Consider the following 15,647-nt stretch of genomic DNA (forward strand, 5'->3'; position numbering starts at 1 on the left):
CATTTACTAAACCTAAACATAAATAATAAATAGTGATGGTTGAATGGTCTATGTTAAAATTTATATGTCTATATCGTTGTAATACCACTATTTCACAAGTGTAGTTTATAAATAACATTTCACATAACACATAAAAAGTCATAAATATGATTATAAAGATCTCATTTCACAACTAAGTAACTATACATAACATAAAGCATTCCAATATCCCTAGTAATTATTTTCACAATTAAATGATATGTGACGTGTGTTCACAATAACTATTTGAAATATGTTACATATTCATTTACATGTGAAGTTTCAAATATATATATTGGGAAAACTATCCTCAATCCAAATATGAAATATGTAATGTGAATTAAAAGATACACACATATATTAGAAAAGCTATACTCAATCCTTATATCAACTATGGTCTATGAAGATACGAACTATATTCACTATTTCACAAGTGCAGTTTTGAAACAACATTTCACATAGCACATAAAAAGTTATAAATATGATTATGAATATCTCATTTCACAAAGTAACTATACATAACACAAAGCATTTCAATATCCCCAATAATTATTTTCACTATTAAATGACATGTGACATGTGTTCACAATAACTATTTGCAAGATGTTGCATATTCATTTACATGTGAAGTTTGAAATACATATATCAGAAATAATTTGCCAAAAAGGAAAGCAAAAAAGGCCGAGATAAGTGAGAAAAGACCCTTTCTACACAACGAAAAGGCACTTGTGTCCAAAAGGTAATAAAAGTAAACATATAAATGAGAAAACTTAATTTATATACAACAAAAATGCACTTGTGCCAATGCCATAAGAAAGCCGACACTTCATATATATAAAAAGGCACTTATGCCAAAAGATGTGTAGCCTCCACCATGTGTACGTAGCAACCACCATGCACAGAGAATCACCCTTTTCGACTTATACATCAAATTGTCCATCAATCGAATCATCCAACGCGTGATCTCCTTACCGATAAACCTACATGTTCAATCTTCTCTGTACATATCTTCCAAACAAATTTGCATTCATTGATGCGGAGATTTTTTTTTTCAAGAGTACGCCAAAGGAGTACATTAGCTTTATAGAAGACAGAAAATATTTACAAAATGTTAGAACAAGGTGTAGATCGCCACAGACCGGCAACCCCATCAACTCCACTCCGAACCCACCTAGCCCACTACTCGCTATATCTCAGCACTCCGGACCTCCCCGCTAAAGTCCACAGGCGTAAATCCTCGAAAATGAGTTGGACCGTGCCCCACACATTGCATATGGTGCCTGTGCCAAATACGCGTCCGTTCCATTGCGGAGAATCGATCCTATCATATTTTTGTTGAGCTTGATCTCTATCATACCTGAGTGACGCTTGGCAGTTGCTACCTACCCACCCATGCCGCGAAACTCAGGGCTTTGGCTGCCACCCCTTCCCCCGAAATCTCCTCACCGTACGCGGGAAAACGGAGGCGCAAAGTTCTCCGGCCTCCAAAATCACCTCACACCTGATTGGTCCAACCGTGCTTCCCACGGATCGCTTCTCCCCCGACCGCATCTTGACCGTCCACGCCCTCCCCATCCCACCACCCAACTACCACGCCCACGGATCGACAGGCGCACCACGGCCGCCGTCCGCACCGTTTAAATACTTCGGTCGTCTCGTCGTGTTTCCCACCAGTCCAGAGCTCACCATCCCAATCTCTCAGCACCAAATATCTTCTCTTCCGCGCCTCAACGAGCATCAGCGGCTAGCCATGGACGTCTCAGCCACCAGAGCAGGCGCGAAGGCCAAGAAGGGAGCCGCAGGGCACAAGGCCGGCGGCCCCAGGAAGAAGTCCGTGTCAAGGTCCGTCAAGGCCGGGCTCCAGTTCCCGGTCGGCCGCATCGGGCGGTACCTCAAGAAGGCCGGTACGCGCAGCGCATCGGCACCGGGGCCGCCGTGTCAGGACCTACTAATTCTATGGAGATTTGAAAGAGGAATTTAGGGTTTGGCTATGGCAATTCGCCTCGACTCTGTATAGATATTGTATAAAGTTTAGCTCAGAGGCAAGTGATTCACGGAATTAGTCATACCCAGCTCAGCCACAACCCGGCTGTTATATAGGTGGGAATTTACTAGTAACTGGAAAAAAACTACAGTACTAAGTAATAGTAACAATCTGACGGCTGGTGACGAGTCTTGGACGAGGCACGATCTGAGCCATTGATCACTGACGAAGCGTTATGTCTGAAACTCCCACTAACTGAATATATCGACGGTGGCTATCTTCAGGCCTGACATTGCCCCGTTCTGAGAAACAACGTGTCCTCACGATGTTGCATTCCCTTGGCGCCAACCTTGGGTTGTTTCCTTGAAGAACTCTGGAAATGAATACTTTATAAAATCGGCATCCTCCCAAGTAGCTTCTTCAGGCGATAAATTTTCCCACTGTATGTACCACTGTACTACAGGAGCATCGTTTCTGGGAATCTGACGAACTTGCAACACACCCGCAGGACCTGTTTTAATTGTACCATCAGTATTGACCATAGGAAGGTTAGGACTGGGAATGGACCTTGCTCCAATATGTTTCTTTAATTGGCTAACATGGAACACTGGGTGGATCTTCACATGATCAGGGAACTGTAGCTTATAAGCAGAGTTGCCTATTTTCTGCAAGATAAGGAATGGCCCATAGAACTTGTTCTGAAGTTTAAGAGCTCCTCGAAAACCAAATGCTGCCAATCGATAAGGGGCCATTTTCAGATATACCAATTCTCCCACTTGAAAGGATCTTTCCACTCGTTTGAGGTCCGCGTACTTTTTCATTCTGTTTTGTGCTTGTACCAGATTTTCCCGGAGTTGCTCTATCATTTGCTGCTTAGCTGCCAGGAACTCTTGAGCTTCTGTATCCTCAGGACCAGGGATTGCAAGTTCACTGATTAAGGGAGGAGGGAACCCATATAGAGCCTAAAATGGTGACATCTTCAAAGTGGTGTGGTAAGTAGAATTATACCAATACTCGGCCAAGGACAGCCATGATAACCACTTAGTAGGAGTATCAGTAGTCATACATCTCAGATAAGTTTCCAGGCACTGATTGATCCTTTCCGTCTGACCATCAGTCTGAGGATGATATGCCGTACTGTACCTGAGTTCAACTTTCAAGGCAGCAAATATGTCTTTCCACAACTTGCTAGTAAATATCCTGTCTCGATCTGATATGATCATTTTAGGAGGACCATGCAGTTTAATGATATTTTCCACCAATGCTTGAGCGACACTGAGGACTGTGTATGGGTGAGATAATGGAATAAAATGGGAGTACTTGGTAAATCTGTCGACTACCACCATAATCACATCTTTGCCTTGGGAGTTTGGTAGACCTTCCACAAAATCCATTGAAATATGTTGCCATGCCATATCAGCCACTGGTAATTGATCCAACAGTCCTGGTTGTAAACAGTTTTCATGTTTAGCTCTCTGGCAAGTAGGGCAGGCTGCAATGAAAGTTTCCACTGCTGACTTGAGGCCTGGCCAGTAAAAAATGCTCTTAACTCTGTGGTATGTAGCCCTGTTGCCAGAATGTCCTCCCACTGGTGAACTATGGAGTGCCATCAGTAACTTGTTCCTGAGGTTTGGCAGATTTCCCACATATATCTTCCCCTTGTATCTGATAATTCCAGCATGCAGAGAATAATCACTATTGGTATCACTATTTCCCAGCAATAGTTTTTCCAGTGGTGATTTACTGTTAGGATCTAGTTGGTAGCTTTCTACCAATTCTTCTGCCCACTTTGGGGTTACTATAGATAATGTCATGCAGTTAGGAAGGACCCGAGAAAGAGCATCTGCCACTCTATTGTGCACTCCTTTCTTGTATTGAATTGTGAAATTAAACTCCAGTAATTTCATCATCAATTTATGCTGCACTCCTTCGGTAATCTTCTGATCAGTAATAAACTTCAGGGACTGTTGATCAGTTTTGATGGTTAAATCATTTCCCAACAAATAATGTCTCCATCTCTTCAAGGCTTCTAGGATAGCTAGGGCCTCTTTCTCATATGTAGACAGTGCTGCATTTTTGGGACAAAGAGCAGAACTGTAGTAAGAGATAGGTCTTCCTTGTTGCATTAATACAGCTCCTATTCCTCTGCCAGAAGCATCTGTTTCAAGCACAAACGGTTGAGAAAAATTTGGTAGGGCTAGGACTGGGGCAGATATCAGAGCTTGTTGCAGTTGTTTGAAAGCTTGATCCTGCTCAAGTTGCCAAGCAAATTGACCTTTCTTCAACACATCATGCAACGGTCTACAGATCATTCCATATCCCTTGATGAATCTTCTATAATAACCAGCTAAACCCAAAAAGCTTCTGAGTTTAGTGACATTATCAGGAGTTGGCCAGTTGGCAATTGCTGATATTTTCTTAGGATCAGTAGCCACCCCTTCAGCAGAAATCACGTGTCCCAAATATTCAATCTGCTGCACAGCAAAGACACATTTGGACAGTTTAGCAAACAGAGCATGTTCTCTCAAGGTGTCCATTACTATTCTTATATGTTCCAAGTGTTCCTTGAGATCCTTGTTGTAGATGAGTATATCGTCAAACAATACTAGAACAAACTTTCTCAGATAAGGGGCAAATATAGTATTCATAAGCTCTTGAAATATGCCAGGGGCATTGGATAACCCAAATGGCATAACCAGATATTCAAAATGCCCCAGATATGTTCTAAAAGCCGTTTTATGTATATCTTCTAGGCTCATTCGTATTTCATGATACCCTGATCTTAGATCTAGTTTGGAGAAAAACCTTGCTCCATGCAGTTCATCTAACAAATATTCTATGACAGGAATAGGAAATTTGTTCTTGATAGTCAGGGAATTTAGTTTTCTGAAATCTGTGCACAGCCTCATAGATCCATCTTTCTTTTTAACCAATATCACAGGAGCTGCATAAGGACTTTGGCTGTGTCTGATCAAGTGAGCAGCTAATAATTTCTTTATCTGCTCTTCCATTTCTTGCTTCTGATGTTGAGGAACTCTATAAGGTCTCACTTGAGGAGGAGTTGCACTAGCCACTAAGGGAATTTTGTGATCCACTGCTCTATGAGGCGGAAGAGCCTTTGGTTCTTCAAATAAATCTGCATATTCCAACAAAAGTTTTTGTACTTCTGGAGGTGTTTTGAAATCTTCTGGTGCATCCATCAAGATATTATGTACTTGCAACAAGAATACTTCCACTCCTTTATCTAATAGCTTGTTCATTTTCTCTGATGGAACTTCCTTGATGTTCTCAGATTTAGTAAACATAGCAGTTGTTACAGTTTGTTGGCCTTGAACAGTAAAACTGAATTTGTTTGTTGGAATATCAAAAGCAATTGGGCTGACAGCAGTAAACCAATCATAGCCTAGTATAGCATCATGACTGGGTAAAGATAACACTCTGAAGTTGTGAGATAATTTCATTTTCCCTAATTGAAACTCACATTGAGGAACTACTGCAGTGGATAGAAGTGTACCACCTCCAGAAACAACAATCACTCTGGGTTTCACTGGTAGTAACTGGCAATTAGATTTAATTGCAAATTCATGATTGAGAAATGAAGAGGTACTACCAGAGTCCAGTAAGGCTATAGCTCTTTTTCCATTGATATGTATAACCACAGTAGGTGCTGGTACTGGTAATTGTTGGCCCATAGCAAAAGCTGAAATGAACATAGCCTGCTCTTCCTCTGCTACAGCTTTAGTTTGTTCTTGTAGATTTGTTTCCTCACTATCCTGAAGTATATGCTCTTCATTCTCCTGTTGCATAAGATGTACACTGGGAACTAACTTGCACTTGTGTCCATGCATCCACTTATCACCACACCTCCAACATTCTCCCACTTTCCTCACTTTCTGGTTGCTGGTATTACTCACTTCAGCATGTCTGATAGGTAGTTGTGGTGCAGAGGTATATGGTGCAGAAGTAGCTTGTTTCACTGAATTCCCAGTTGGAAATTTTTGATAGAAATTTGTATAAGGAACACCTTGTTTCTTGGGTGCAGAAGTGATAGGAGGATAGCAAGGTTCAATGTCTTTGGCCAACCAGTATGCATCTGTCAGCGTTTGAGGTCTCAATGGTCTGATTTGGAACTTAATCCCTTCTCTGAGCTCATTGACATAACACCGGACAAACCACAACTCACTGAGCTCGGGATTTTCTTCCTGCACATCTGCCATCAAATCTTCAAAGAGTTTTGTATATTCAGACACAGAAGTATTTAACTGTTTAACTGAATTGAATTTTTCAGTTAAATCATAAGACCCTTGCTCCGAAAATCTTTTTATGATTTCAGCACAAAACTGTTTCCAATTTAATTGTTTCTTGAGTAAACCAGGTCTCCTTAACCACACATCAGCCTCTCCAATGATATACAACTGTGCTAATGAGACCTTGTATTCCTCTGGTGCTGCAGACATTTGAAAATACTTGTTACACTGCCTAACCCATCCCACTGGATCTTCTCCTTGAAACCTCAGAAAATCCATCTTTGGTCCTTTGGTCAAAGATTTCATAAACTGTGCCTGCATGTCCTGTTCATAAGTTCTGAAATATCCTTGCCAAAGTTGCCTGTCCCTGTTTGGCTGGTAAAACTTGTTGAAAGCAGGTGTGTGGCCAGCATCCCTTGCAGTTACAGGAGTACCCACTGCGCTAAGATTCTCAACTCTTTGTTGATTATCATACCCAGGAGGAATAGGAGGACTTTGAATTCTGATGGGGGGTAAGTGTTGCAGATGTAACTCTTCTGCTTGTCGAGTTTTCTCCCTCTCTAGTTCCAACTGTTTCCTCAGAGCCTCATTTCTGGCCTGCTGATCTGGAATTTGTTCATGTTGCAGAGTGGGTGAACGAACCACATGACTCGTACTGGGCTGATCTGTACCAGATGGTGCCTGGGTGTTTGGTTGGACAATCGATTTCAAAACTGCACTTATAGTAGATAGCTGTTTGCCCAGATCCAGTACTGCCTTCTCAATTCCCCCAACCTGGAGAGAGATCTCACCTTGTTTCGAGCTGATGGACTGAACGTCGTCTTGCAACTTGGATACATCCGCGCGCATCAGAGAACTGTCCTTCTGCAGAACACCAAAGTCATCTCGCAGAGAGAGAACTTCCTGAAGATCCGCCTCATCAATCGTCTTCGTGCGCCCCATCTCCTTGACCTTAGGTACGGGTGAGGAATTTTACCCTGGAGAACCAGTAACCCTTTCCCGTACCTCAAATCTTGCCGCCGCCTCGGTCCACGCCTCCAAAGGCACACGGATCAACGCTCGGACGTGGAATTTTACCAATCGAGCAGAGTGCCCGATCAACCGCCCCTGCTCTACCGACTTGTGCCTGAACTCTCACCACCGCCTACGCCCCCACACCTCCTCCGACTCCTCAACTCCGCCGCCGGCGCCGCCGCTTGACACCGGCGCCGAAACGAACAAGGGTGGGAAAAAGGGTGGGAATCACCGATCTATGGGGAAATTTCTCTCGCCTTCATACGCCTCCGCCGAGAATCGCTGGCATCTGATACCAATTTTGTCAGGACCTACTAATTCTATGGAGATTTGAAAGAGGAATTTAGGGTTTGGCTATGGCAATTCGCCTCGACTCTGTATAGATATTGTATAAAGTTTAGCTCAGAGGCAAGTGATTCACGGAATTAGTCATACCCAGCTCAGCCATAACCCGGCTGTTATATAGGTGGGAATTTACCAGTAACTGGAAAACAACTACAGTACTAAGTAATATTAACAATCTGATGGCTGGTGACGAGTCTTGGACGAGGCACGATCTGAGCCATTGATCACTGACGAAGCGTTATGTCTGAAACTCCCACTAACTGAATATATCAACAGTGGCTATCTTCAGGCCTGACACCCCGTCTACCTATCGGCCGTCCTCGAGTACCTCGCTGCCGAGGTGCTGGAGCTCGCCGGCAACGCCGCCAAGGACAACAAGAAGAGCCGCATCATCCGGCGGCACCTGCTGCTCACCGTCAGGAACGACGAGGAGCTCGGGAAGCTGTTGGCCGGCGTCACCATCGCGCACGGCGGCGTTGTGCCCAAGATCAACCCGGTGCTGCTCCCCAAGCGGACGGCGGAGAAGGCGCCCAAGGAGGGCAAGTCGTCCAAGAAGGCCGCCAAGTCCCCTAAGAAGGCTTAGGGAGGCGCGCTGATTTGTGTTAGGATATGTAATAAGCTGTTCGCCTAGCGGCGTCGATGTAATTTTTGTTGTTAATGGAAAAATGTTGGAAATCTCTCTGACTTTATATTTTGTGCTCTGTCAACTGTTCTTGGTGCTAGTACTTTGGAGGATATTTACATTTGTGGGGTAGGCTAATTGGAATCTGCTGATTTTGGTATTATGGAGGCGGCACCATAGCCGGGCGCGCCCGGCTCGCCCAAGGAAGATTTCGGGCGCGGCTGTGGAGGATGAGAAGCCGGCGGTGGAGGATGACAAGGATCTGGCGAGGGCTGAGGGCAAGGAGCCGATTGTCAGGGGAAAGGTGTAATCCTTCTCTTCGCCTCCTAAGCCTGATTTTATTGTTTGGTTCAACAGAACATCAAAAGTGCTAATGATGAACGCCAATTTTTGCTTTAGGAAGTATATATTCCTTGATTCAATTGTAGAAACTGAGTAATTAGCAACTTGCAAAATTTCTTGAGCTAATTATGTGTTTTTGACTGCTATTAATCTGTTCATATCATAGCCACCCGTCTGCAAGTGATTGTGCCATCAATTTTAGATTTTGAGCATCTCTAATAGATAATGTAAAATATATTATTAAATTGTGTTTTGAGTAAAAAGTTACATCATCAAAAAGTAATTTTTTACATCATTGGAATATCTAGCTCCAACAGATGATGTAAAATAGGGCACTAGTGCTCCAATGGGTGATGTAAAATAGGGCAGCCGCACAACAACCACTCCACAATTTCATACATATTTGAACCAAATAACATCAAAATCATCTCAAATAAATCATGAATCATCTCAAAATAAATCCTAAATCATCTCAAATAAATACTAAATCATCTCAAACAAATCATCATCAATATTTGAAGATGGTAGCCGTGCCGGTCACAGAGGCCTCTCATCCGTCTCGTTGACGCGTGTGGATAAGGGGTTGCCCGTAATTTCGGCGAGGTGGCGCAAGCGACGCCGACCGAAGCAACGACCGCTCGGCTCGATCGCGGCAGTCGTGCAGCTGCCCGCGGTAGATCCGATGGCCAGAAGACCTACTCCGGACGACACCACGTGCTCCGGGAGCAATCACGGGTGCCAGCGCTCTGGCCAATAGACCGGACCCCTGCTCGGCGGCGGATCCAAATTGGCGCTATGGCGGGACCTCCGGCGGCCGTCCGGGGTGATGGGGGTGGGGCGGCGGGGTCGTGACGGACTCGGTGGAGGATGGATGAGCGGGTGCTGCAGCCTTGCTGACGGAAATCATCTACGGCGGTGGTCGGGTGGAGGAGCGGGCGCACGACGGGAATGTCCCGCACGGCAGTTAGTGTTGCACGTGTTTTGCTCGAGAGGTCCAAGTGATGCAAATTTGCATCACTTGGTGCCCTATTTTACATCACGTACAAAACTTGAGTAAAAAAATTGCATCTACATCATCTACTGGAGCACTGTTTTTATGCCTTGGTGATTTCAAAATTTATTGTTCTTACGCCTATATCATCTATTGGAGATGCTCTAAGTAGTTATTTAGATTCATAGTGGGAGGACTCAACTCCTAATTAGAACCGCAAAAGAACTCCCTCTAGAACTAGCATTGAAATTTGGAAGTACTAATTGGTCTGCCCGCTGTGTTGTGTTTGGAACGCAGAAATTTCAATGAGAAGCTTCAGGGAAAAATTGTTACTTTGGGCCAAAAGATATCCTGGTCGTATGCACATCAAAGTATCAGGTCAGACAGCTGCAAATTCTTTTTTTAGGGAGGGAGGGGGATATGCAACAATTGGCAATTAGGAGCATCGCCAAACGGATTGGGCAAATTTGACCCCCTAAACATCCACAGTCAACGCCGGCCAGCTCCTCATTTGTCCGTCCCAACAACCCCACCTACCATATTTATACCCTCATTTTCATGCAAACACTTAAACACATGCATGTAGATCATATAACACACAAAATCACTAATTCACCAAGTCATCACAAACCAAAATAAACCACGGCTGAACAATTCAACAAATCAACACAAGTCAAAATAAAATTCAATAATTCATACATAAGCGATACACAAATGAATCAATCGCCTCAATTGTTGCACTTGTTAATCTTCTTCTTGTTGTTGAGCAACCACTTCTTGCCTTCATCATCCAAGAGGCTAGTGTCTTGCAACATGATCCTCGGCTCTGCCATGTACCTCGCAAGCTTCACCTTCTATTTCTCAATTGTCTCCAATCTTGTTGCACTTTCAAGCTCCCATTTTGATGTCTATGCTCTCCTCTTCATGTTCAACCTCTCCCAGTTGAACAACATTCTCACTCTTTGCACATCCAAGAAGAGCTTATACCTCTCCTCCATCTCCTCCTCCCTTTTCTCCTACATTTTCATCATTGTCTCCCCCTTGTTGAAAAATATGACTTTCCATGACATTTTGCTTGCCACGCCTTCATGCACGAGACTCTCTGTCTCCCACTTCTTCCCCATCACAAATCTCTTTCTGTTTGGCCCTCCCCCTTGTCGGCCCGCCCCTCCACTTGGCTCCTCTACTCCCTCTGTCCCAAAATTCTTGTCTTAGATTTGTCTAAATACGGATGTATCAAGTCACGTTTTAGTATTGGATACATCCATATCTAGACTAATCTAAGACAAGAATTTTAGGACGGAGGGGAGAAGTTCAGTGACTGATGAGAGTTTGATCCATCATTCTTCTTCATCTTCTTGGTGTTGTTCTTGAGCTCATCATAAAGGGTTTTCCAGTCCGGTTTCCCATTCAACACCATCCAATAATGGGACAAAGTGAATGTTTTTTTCTCAAGTAGATGGTACAAAGTGGCGGCCAGTCCCATCTAGCAAGAAAAATGCACATGCCTCAGTGCCACAAACTAAGCAAACAATGAAAATGATGACCATGTGAAACAAAACTTAAATGGCTATCGACTCCAATGCCACTTCGTTGCCTATTCACCACTTGCGTATGGTAACCATGAAACTTGTTCATTAATTCTTGGATGGTGGCCCATCTATGTTGGAGATATCCCTTGTTGCGGGTGGTGTGAATAGGATGCGGCTCCATATAGTGCTCGTGCCTATTCACCACTTGCGTATAGTAACCATGAAACTTGTTCATTAATTCTTGGATGGTGGCCCATCTATGTTGGAGATATCCCTTGTTGCAGGTGGTGTGAATAGGATGCGGCTCCATATAGTGCTCGTGTTCACAGAAGATGCAACTATAAGAGCGTCGTGCTAAAAATATAAAATTATTCAGAGTTTATTTTGCCTTTTTGTACATTATTTGAGTTTTCTAGGCATTCTTGAACAAATAGCTGCCACGTAGGCGCCGCGGCGTGCTCTGCTCACGTCCCTCCACGCGCTCGGCTTGTGGACGGCTTTTCCCTGCGTATTCAACTACTATATGCATATGATCGCTCGCCGCTGAGGCGGCTGCAGAGCTCTCTGCTCGCGTCCCTCCGCGCGCTCTGCTCTCGCATCCTTCGTGCGTGCTCCGCCAGCGGTTGGGGCCGGCACACGATCACGTTGGGGGCCCCGTATGAATGCGGTTGCGGTGAGAGCGCCGCCACGATGCAGTTACGTGTGGCGATGGAGTTATAGGCTACAAAATCTGCCATCCGGGCGTGCCGATATTTCAGTCCATCCGACCTCCCCATTTATTCCCGCGGGCATTATAACCTTAGTCTCTTCAACCTTTCGATCACGCACCACAACACAAACAAAGTACACCAACGACAACACATACAGAGAGGATGTCTAGCGGCACTTCAATGAAGTTCGGTGTGCATCAAGTGGAGACGCACGTGAGGGAGAAGGACCTCTCGGTAGTGTACACCAACGACCCGGCCATGGTTGAGGACTCCATCAACACCATGGAGTTGTTGCTTGGTCAGGATGACAAGTACAAAGTGGTCGACATGGACCTCCAGTACACCGACGGCCATGCCGGGTATGATCAGAAGGTTGCCGTCACCCAGTTGTGTGTGCGTCATCACATCCTCGTCTATCAATACTCCCTGGTCACAAGGCCTTTGGATGAACTTTTTTTTCAAAATAGAATTTTTTTTCTAATTTGATGAACTTTTTTTCAAATTGGATGAACGTTTTAAAATTCGATGATTTTTTTCTAATTCAATGAACTTTTTTCAAAATCAATAAACTTTTTTCCAATTTGATAGTTTTTTTTTCAATTGTGTGCTTTTTGTAAAATTCGTAAACTGTTTTTGAGTTTTTCATAATGCATTGAACTTTTTTAAAGAAATGGACTTCTTTTGACTTTGCGAACATTTTTGGAATACATGAACTTTTTTGAATTTGGTAAACTTTTTTTTAATACGCAAACTTTTTTTTCATGTTTGTGAACACCATTTAATATCTGTGAATATGTTTTCAAAATAAAATCAAAATCAAAATGAATAGCACGTCTACTACTTGTGTTCTTAACTTGACCGTGGTTCTCCCAAAAAACAAATTGTCTGCGTCGATATTAGTCACCAGGTTGGAGTGCACTCTCTGTTGATGGCTCGTTCTCGAGCCATGATGGGCGCGCATCTGCAAGAATGGTCCTGCGGAATGAGGATGGTTCTGTGATCTTTGCAGCATATAGGTATTTCTTTCATTGCAATGACGCCCTTGAAGCGGAAATTCACGCAATCATGCAAGGTATGGCGTTGGCCATTGAGCATTCAGACAAGCCGGTGATCGTCCAATCTGATTCTTCGAATGCCTTGGCAGTCCTCTCTGGTGATACTCTTTCGAGATCAGTCTATGGTCATTTAGATGCAGAGATTAAAGCTCACTTGGTTGTTAGGGAGTTTGTTCCTTGTAAAATTGGTAGTGAACAAAATAGGGTAGCACATCTTCTGGCGCATTATAGCCGTACCGAGTGTTGCACTGCGGTATGGTTGAACTCGAGTCCTCCATGTTGTGAGGAGCAGTTGTCTCGAGATTGTAATCCTATAATTTTAGAATAAACTCCTTTTCACCCCGCAAAAAAAAAGATATTAGTCACCAGGAGTTCGTTAGTAGAGTGGTTGGCCTGACTGTACCGAAGAGCAGCGTTCCGCGAGAGCTATTTCTCGCTTTAAGCGAGCCGAATGAACCTTCTCGCGTTGAGGTGCTACAGTATTAGCCCGGCCCACAAGTGCTTATTATCGGGAAAAACAAAGACTAGAAAATCTGTGCGCGCGAGGGTCGAACTTGGATCTCCTCGTTACGAGGCAATGCGCTAGTATTGACTTCCTGTCAAATACGTAGCACGCGACCAACTTGAAGAAAACAGAAGACGTTCTACATACTAGTCTGTTCCTTTTCCTGTTTACTTTATTTTTTATTTTTAATACTTATTCAATATTTTTCTGTTTTAATATTTATTCAACAATTTTCCTGTTTTCTTTCATACCGGTTATTTGAGTAGGCATTTTTTCTACTTTTCTTTTTCCCCTTTTTTCTGTTTTCCCTTTTCTTTTTCCTTATCCCTTTTTTTGTTTTTCTCATTCTTTTTTCATTGGTTTATTCGGTTTTCAATGCTTTTTTCATTTCTTTTCTTTTTTCATACATTTCAAAAACTTTTTTTCTATACACATTCAACATTATCTGAACATTATTTAAACATTTTTCAAATACACGTTCAACACTTTAATAGCTATTCAGCATTTTTAAAATACCTTTTGAATATTTTTAATACTTATTCAACATTTTAAAATACTTGTTCAACATTTTTAATATACTCGTTCAACATTTTATAATACTTATTCAACATTTTGGAATCATTGTTCAACATTTTAAATACTTTTTCAACATTTTTAAAAGTTAGTTCAACATTTTTCTAGTACTTGTTCAACGTTTTTAATACTAATTCAATATTTTCAAATACCTTTTCAACATTTTAATTACTTACTCAACATTTTCACAATATTTTTTGAATACTAGTTCAATAATTTTTAATACTTATTCAACATTTGTCGAATACTTGTTCAACATTTTTAGTACTTAATCAAAAAATGTAAATACTTATTCAACATTTTTCAAATACTTGTTCTACATTTTTAGTACTTATTCAAGATTTTTCAAATGCTTGTCAACATTTTATTAATGTGTTTTGAAGAGTGTTTTTGGTATATATATGTAGAATATTTTGAAATATAAATAAAAGCAAAAAATAGAACTGAAAACGAAAAAAAAAAAGGCCTTTGCCACCCGCCGGCTCATCTGGGCTTCCCCGGTGCAAGGCGTCCCCATGTGCTCGTTTAAATCCAGAAATAGGGGACATCCTATGTGCCGCTTACTGCGGCAAACTGCCGATGCTTCGCAAAGGAAGTAGCTGACCTGGGCTGGCCCATTTAGGTAGCGCAACGGAAAAAAATCAACAATAAAAACGGTCCTTTGTTGTATTAGAACCCGCGATCAGCAGTACACACGACCGCGCAGCTAGCCAGTGTGCCAAACTAACTCTAGTGCAAAATTAGCAACGTGATATTTAAAGAACAAACTGCTACGCCAAAACTAAAAGAACAGCCCGCAAAACATTCCCAAAAACATGTGTGTGGGGGATTGAGCACACGACCTCGACCTAGTGAACCACGTCTCTAGCCACTCTGTTCATTTACTTGCTTGCCTAAAAATGCTAGCTCAGTTAATATAAGCTATACGTGGCAAAAGAAAATGAAGTTCTTTTGAAATTTCAAACGTGGTTTCTTTTTCACAAAAGTATATATATTTAGAAAGCAGAAACATTTTCGAATTTCCCAAAACATTTTGAACGTACGATTACGCAAACAAATTTTCAGCAAACAAACAAAATTTTAATTTCCCAAACATTTTTGGAATTTGTGACATTTCTTTAAAGCACGAACATTTCTTGAATCTTGAGAACTAATTTTGAAACGGAGAACAAATTTTGAAGCACGAACAAATTTTTAAAGCACAAATTTTTTTTCAATATTGAGAACAAATTTGGAAGCGGGAACAATTTTCTAAAGCATGAACATTCTTTTAATCTTGAGAACAAATTTTGAAATAGAGAACAATCTTGAAAAATACCGAACAAATATGGAAGCGCGAACAATTTTTCAAAGCACGAATATTTTTGGAATCTCGAGAACAAATTTTGAAATGGAGAACAATTTTGAAAAATCCCAAAAAAATTGGAACCGAGAACAATTTTTCAAAATTACGAACAACTTTTTCAAAATGCGAACATTTTTTTAAAAACAGGAATAAAATTGCTAAAACGCTGACAATTTGAATTTATGAATATTTTATGAAATTCTTGCAAACAATTTTTTAATTTGTGAAGAAATTAAGAAAACGTGGACTTTTTGAATTTGTGAATAAATTTTGGAAACAGGAACATTTTTTGTAAAAAAAGCGAACATTTATTTCAAAACACGAACATTTTATAAATTTGCGAACAAATTTCGGAAACATGAAC

The 15,647-nt window shown here is 42.0% G+C and overlaps 1 pseudogene; it reads left to right on the plus strand.

The window, feature by feature from the left end:
• Positions 1–222: 222 nt before the first annotated feature.
• Positions 223–8,191, plus strand: LOC109749391 (probable histone H2A.5; annotated as a pseudogene).
• Positions 8,192–15,647: the final 7,456 nt, after the last annotated feature.

Source organism: Aegilops tauschii, chromosome 7 (assembly GCF_002575655.3).
Source record: "Aegilops tauschii subsp. strangulata cultivar AL8/78 chromosome 7, Aet v6.0, whole genome shotgun sequence".
Classification (NCBI taxonomy): domain Eukaryota; kingdom Viridiplantae; phylum Streptophyta; class Magnoliopsida; order Poales; family Poaceae; genus Aegilops; species Aegilops tauschii.